This window comes from Petaurus breviceps, unplaced genomic scaffold, assembly GCF_028583685.1.
Source record: "Petaurus breviceps papuanus isolate PSGF00001 unplaced genomic scaffold, PetGlider_PUasm1.0 154, whole genome shotgun sequence".
NCBI lineage: Eukaryota > Metazoa > Chordata > Mammalia > Diprotodontia > Petauridae > Petaurus > Petaurus breviceps.
This window is the reverse complement of record NW_027185715.1, coordinates 7,087,651-7,094,271: the sequence shown is the minus strand read 5'-3', so window position 1 is coordinate 7,094,271 and position 6,621 is coordinate 7,087,651.

The window sequence follows — 6,621 nt, the reverse complement described above, 5'->3', positions numbered from 1 at the left end:
GGGATGCTGACCTTTTGCCCCTGAAAGAGGTAAACAATACATGTTTGACTGATTAAAGTAAGCTTGTTAACCCATTTTGAGTTGCTTTCCTTTATCAAAGCAGATCCAAGAACCTGTATGAGCAGCCACCCTGGGGATGCGGGGGTGCTTGCTGCCATAGAGGGTGAAGGATTTTTGTTGAATATATCTATATTTATAAATGAATAAACTATTGAGAGACAGTCACTGATATTCTGGTGAACTAACTGTAATAGTTGGAGAGACAATGAGTAAGTTGTCAAAAGAAAGGTATTAAAGACTTTTCTTTCCAGGGTGACTTGAACTCTTATACTGTGGAGAAATATTAGAAAGGGAATTTTTCAGAGACTTGGATGCTATTTTGAAAGAGCTAAATGATTAGACTATTTCCAGAATTGAGTAAGTAGCAGTAAGGCACTGTTTGTGATCTTCCTTGTAGTTGATGTTTTCTAAATAATTATTCATGCTTTTATTTTCTTTGTTAATCAATTGGATAACCATCCACAAGTATTACAAAAGAGAGTGTTAAAGGCATAGAACAGGATCACCTCCTAAAACAGTGAGAAGTGAAGAGAAAAGCAAAGTTTACAGAAGATTTGGCAAAACATCCAATTTAATCCAACTATCTAAAGAGGATTTAAAGAGGATACTGAAAGGATAAATAATGGGTAAAATAAAAATTAAAAAAAAAAGATTTTAGAGATTTATAGAACACATTTGTTCTATCCATAATAGAAGATCTCAATTTGAAATCTAATAGTACAGTTATTGTATGTATATGAAGAATTAGTAATAACATTAAAGAAAACAAAGATGGGAAGAGTATCTGGGGGGAAAGAAAAACCAAAGCAGAAGAGGTCTATGCTGGAGACAAAGTAATTTGAAGCCATTGAGGAAATAATTCTGAAGATATCAGAAGGAGAAAAAAATACCAAACTCTTGGTGGGGGGAAGTGGGAGGACATATAGGTATTATTAAAAAAAATTAGGGAAAGGAGAAAATATCAGTTACTACTGAATCATATGCTTCCTTTGCCATTTCAACAACATTTTCATGAGAATAATTTATATTTATTCAGTCCAAAACAATTTATTGAACATCTATTATATGTCAGGCATTGTAATAGACTCTAGGGATACAAAAAGAGTCAAAAGACAGTCATTGTTTTCAAGGGCCTTAGAACCTAATGAGGGAGACAATAGGAAAATATATAAAAAAGCAACCATGGACATGATAAATGATTAAAATAATAATTAAAATAAGTAAAAGAAGGAAAGCGGGAATTAAGAGGGATTGGGGAAAGCTTCCAGAAGAAGGTAAGATTTTAATTGGGATTTAAGGGAAACGCAGGAAGGTCAGTGATTGGAGCATAGTGGGAATAGTGTTGCAAGCATGTGGGATGGCCGGAAAAAATGCCTGTAGCAGAGAGATGGAAGGTCTTCTTCATAGAACAGCCAGGAGGACTAGTCACTGGATTGGAGAGTATATGTTGGGAATAAGATATAAAGATGACTGGAAATCATCAACCGGTGTTAGGTTAAGAAGGTCTTTGAATGTCAAAGAGTTCATGTTGTATTTGTTCTTAGAGGCAACAGGAAGCCACTGGAGCTTATAGAGTAATGGGGGTGACATGATCAGGCTAAACTTTGAGGAAAATCACTTTAGTGGCTGAATGGAAGACGAATTAGACTGGAGAAAGACTTGAGGCATCCCAATAGCAGGCTATTGGAATAATCTAGATGTGAAGTGATGTGAGCCTGCCCTACAGTGGTGGCAGGGAGAGAGAGGAGAAAAGCATATTCAAGAGACATTGGGAAGGTGAAATTTACAGGTCTTAGCAATAGCTTGGATATGGCAAGTGAGAGATAGTGAGGAATCTAGGTGGATACCTAGACTGTAAGACTTAGGGATTGGGAGGATGTTGTTGCTTTATATATTAATAGGAAAGGTAGAAGGAGCAGGTAGGATTTAGGTGAAAAGATGAGTTCTGTTTTGGGCATATGTAATGGCAAGCAAAGAAGTAGTTAACACCTTGTTTCAGGTATTTAATTAGCTCTTTGTTTCAAGTCAAGTCTTGCCCATGATTATATCAAATCTTTTATTAAGAAAGCAGAACTTGTGAACCCCCCAACTTGTGAACCCTAGAACTTGTGAACTTCTATGGCTGATGCTGCAAGAAGGGGGAAGAAGCTAATGATCATATATAAGGAGAGGTCTAGGATGGAGAGAGCAAAACTGAAAACTGAGCAGAACTGAGAAGAGAGAAGATCAGAGAACTGAGAAGAACTGAGAAGAGAATTGAGAATAACTGAGCAGAAATGAGAGGAAAACTCTTGTGGTGGCAGTCAAGAAGGAAAAAAAAACTTGTGGTATCACAGCATTCTATGTTTGTTATGTCTGTGTTATTTTTGTTTGTGATACTTTGTACAGAAGCCCTGGGACCTTGCTGGAAGTCCTTAAAGAGAATTTTCTGGTTGTCTGTTTACAGGAGTCCTGGAGCAGGGTTTCAGAGGTCTTTATTGATGATTTGTGTTCACCTTTTTGACCTTGTTTGTGGGTCTCTGATTTCACAGGCAGATAGTGAATTGATGATGGTACCGGCAATGTGTATGAAAATTATTGTGGCTCTGCTAAGCTTTGTCTTCCCAGAAAAAGGAATTGTGAAGAACTTGAGGTGGACTGGACACAGTGACCTTCAATCTGGAACAGGAACTGGATGAAGAACTGGACAAGGCAATGGGAGTTTCCTGCCTTTGAACCCAGGTTACAGTTGAGTGGATTCAGATAGGAGCAGGACCCATGGAAGAGTAACCATGGAAGGTGAGAGTCGGCCTCCGGTAAAGATGAAAAGACTTCTCCTTGGGTATTTAATGGAAACTGAGAAGATCATAATTTCCTGTGGCCTAGGGATGGGAGAACTTTGTACTCTGTATCCTGTACCACTTCAGGATGATTGAATTAATGATGATTGGAAACTAATCTCCAATTAAGAAGAAAGAAGACATTTTGACTGGGAGATTAGGAAAATGAGAACTAGAGGTGGAGACCTTTGACCTTTGTGTTTTGTGTCCATTAAGGAGGCAAGCCTCCTTAAGGATGATTGAGTTAAGTTCTTACTATATTTTATCTTTTGCTTAAAACTATGTGATCACTTTGGTGAAAATTATGTGGCCATTTTAGTAATAACTTCTTATACTATAACATTGTGAATGCTGTACTTTAATTTCTGTGAATGTTTTGCTTTATTCTACTGCTGAATAAATAGAGAGTTCACTATACTATGTAATCAGAACCTTGAAGCTATTCACAGAAGTAGTCCTCTGGAAAACTGTATTGCTTGGCTTTACAACATATTGAGTTTACAATGTCTATTGGACATTGGTTTCAAAATATTAAAAGGCTGTTGGAGATACAAGATTGGAGGTTGCTATAGATGAGGCAGGAAAGGCATATATGAGAATCATGGGTGCAGAGACAGCCATAAAATCCATGGGAGTTGATTATATCATTAAGTGAAGTTGTATAGAGTGAGAAGAGAGGAGGACTTAGTACCCCAAGTGACACCTCAGTACCCTGAGGGATACCTACAATTAAATAACATAGTCTGGAGAAGGATCCAGCAAAAGAGACTGAAGGAGCTGTGTCCCAAAAGCCTAGAGAGAAGATAGTATTAATGCAAAGAGAATGATGAGAAGTGACAAAGTCAGGAGAAAAGTCAAGGAGGATTAAGATTGAGAAACGGCCATTGGATTTGGCAACTAAAAGTCAACAGAGTTTGACCCAAAAACTCACCTTAGAAATAACAAGTAAGTTAAAGATATCCATTTTCCAGATTGTGTTGTGAAGTTGGATAGGAAACCCACATAGTTGATCTATCAGTACAGATATCTGGGTGGCCTCAGAATTGAATAGGGGTAGGATAATATAGTATCTTAAATTAGTATATTGTAATTAAGAACAAATTGTTTTCTTCAAGACAACTTTTTTAATAGCAATATTACTTTTGATGTAGGGCATGGAATAATACAGTTTTTAAAGAATCAAAATTGTGGTCACATTGCTCCAATGGCCTTTTCTCAAATGCATGGATGTGCAAGATAGATTCAGCATATTGTCAATAAATAATTTTGCACAGAAAGTATCATAAAATGCCAGGAAAGAGATATCTGCCTGTAAGGACATATAGTGAGATCAGGGAATAATTGGTGGGCAATCTTTGTTCTTCACTGGTAATTATTTAAAGTCAAAAGATTTAGTGGAAAACACCTAACCTTTTTAACTCCTGTGGAGTGAGGTGGACCCCTATAGAAGGTTATGGATAATGGTCACCTACTATCTTCTACAGGAAACTTTTCTGAATCTTCTCAATTTCTAGCCCCTTCCCTCGAAAACAACCATACATTTAATTAGGTGAGATTTATTTGTTTTTATTATCTTTAACATTTTTTCTTTATATTCTTTTGTTTTCCAATTTTCTCCTCTATATTAGAATATAAGATCTTTATAAGAAAGGTCTTATTTTATATTTGTATTCCAGCATCTAGTACTATTCCTGACATAGGGTAGACACTTAAATGCTTGTGGATTGAATGATTAATTGGGTTTTGATCAGTGCCTCTGCAAGAAATAGTCACATGTATGAGGTCACAGAGTCATTGAACTGGTAAATAATGCTATTTTCTTGTTAAACTATTATTGGAAAAACTAACAGAGTTGGAGGATGATTCAAGAAGTGACAAAGAAGATGGTGGTGGTGATGATGATGATGATTATGAACAATTACAACAATAGCAAAAAACAACATAATAAATCACAGAGAAAAATCAGACATTGGACTTTGAGATAAAGTCATCAGCTGAATTTGAAACAGTTGCTAGTAACTGAGGTCGAACCAGATGTCACAAACTACAAGAGAAGTAAGAAATACAGGAAAATACAATGGACTATCAAGTCAAAGTAAGAATCAGAATCAGGAGCAGAAGAAGAAATGGCACAGATCTAATTCACTGAGTATTTCATTGTATGGCTAGAGGCAGATCACGAGAACAAAGAGGGTGTTCCTGAGTTATTTAAAGCTTAGTGGTTAATTCTCCTTCAGAAATAATTTCCTTACATTTTGACCTCTGTGTGTTCCTTCGTCTGACTCCCCCATGGACTGTGGACATAAATGCCATGTGGAATATCACTTAGAAATGTGTTTTAAGGTTGACAAGTTCTCTGAGGAACTGTAGTCTACATTTTTGGGCAAGTAGGTGTAAAGACTGTGAAATGAAATATAGCTTGGGGAGGCAAGAAGGAGGGTCTGGTGCTTTTTACTTAAACATTAAATTTCTAACTGAGGAGTCAATGAAAATGAAAATGTAATATGGGAAAACATGGATTCAGGCAGAGTTGAGACAGCTGTTGATGTCTTGTGTTTGATCAGTAACCAGATAAGCTTATAGCAGCATTTTGTCAGTGTTACTTGAAAGAAACATAGTAAATATTGATAATTTTAGATATTCAGTAGCTGGACGTCAATTTTAAAGGAAATAAAATTTAAAATGATTCCATTGAATCACTATTCCAGTGATTTAATATAATATATCCTAGACCAAGTATTTTAAAGTCAATATGAAGAACGATTGCACATACTGAAAATTAAGTGGTTGGAAAAACATAACTTTTATATTTACTGCCTGATGGCCCTCTGCTAAAACCTTAACATATGGTTTGGAGTAATGTCAAAACATCTGCTCCTAAAGCAGATAGAAGTCCTTTCACTTATTCAACAATCCTTCCACTCCAGGCTGAACTCTACGCTGCGCTCCAGAGTTCTTCTACCTTGCCCCAGCTCTTCATCTTGAAGACTGGAATTCATGTATTAGAAGTACTTTCCACTCTGGTGGCCTTTATTTCTGATGGCAAGGTTTCTTCCAGAACTTCCCCTTAAGAAGGGTGCCTCCCCCCAAAAAAAAGAAGGGTGCCCAGGCCAGTCATATTCTGTTTCTTTTTGGACTTGTTCTACCATGGTTCCCAGATCAGGTTCCTCACCCCCCATTTTTCATCTTCCTTTTAAGTGTTATCTTTCCTCATTATAGTATAAATTCATTGAGAATAGGGAATCTCTTTCTTTTAAACTTGTATTTGTATTCCCTTAGCTTAGCAAAGTTCCTGGTACATAGTAAGCATTTAATAAATGCTTTTGACTGATTGATTGGCTGACCTTTATTAAGCACCTATTTTATGGAAGGGTCTGTGTAAATATTATATAATCTAATCATTAAATTAATAAATTCTGTGAGAATTTTGCCCAAGCAGGAATCCATGGTTATGGTTCTGAAATAATTGTGCATGATATTTATTATTTATAATCATTCAATATTGATACTTCAAACAGTCATATAACAAAAAATATTATTAAATGAAGGCAGGACTTATTTATTTTTCTATCTTCTTCCATGCATAACACAGTGTCTGATACTTGCTTTGTATCATAACAGTAAAAAAAAATACTAAATATTTATAGGACTCATACACTTGCAATATTTTAATTTTTCTTATAGTTATTTGTTTATATGCCAAATCCCCCACTAAACATTTAAGTTGGGGGAAAAGAATATG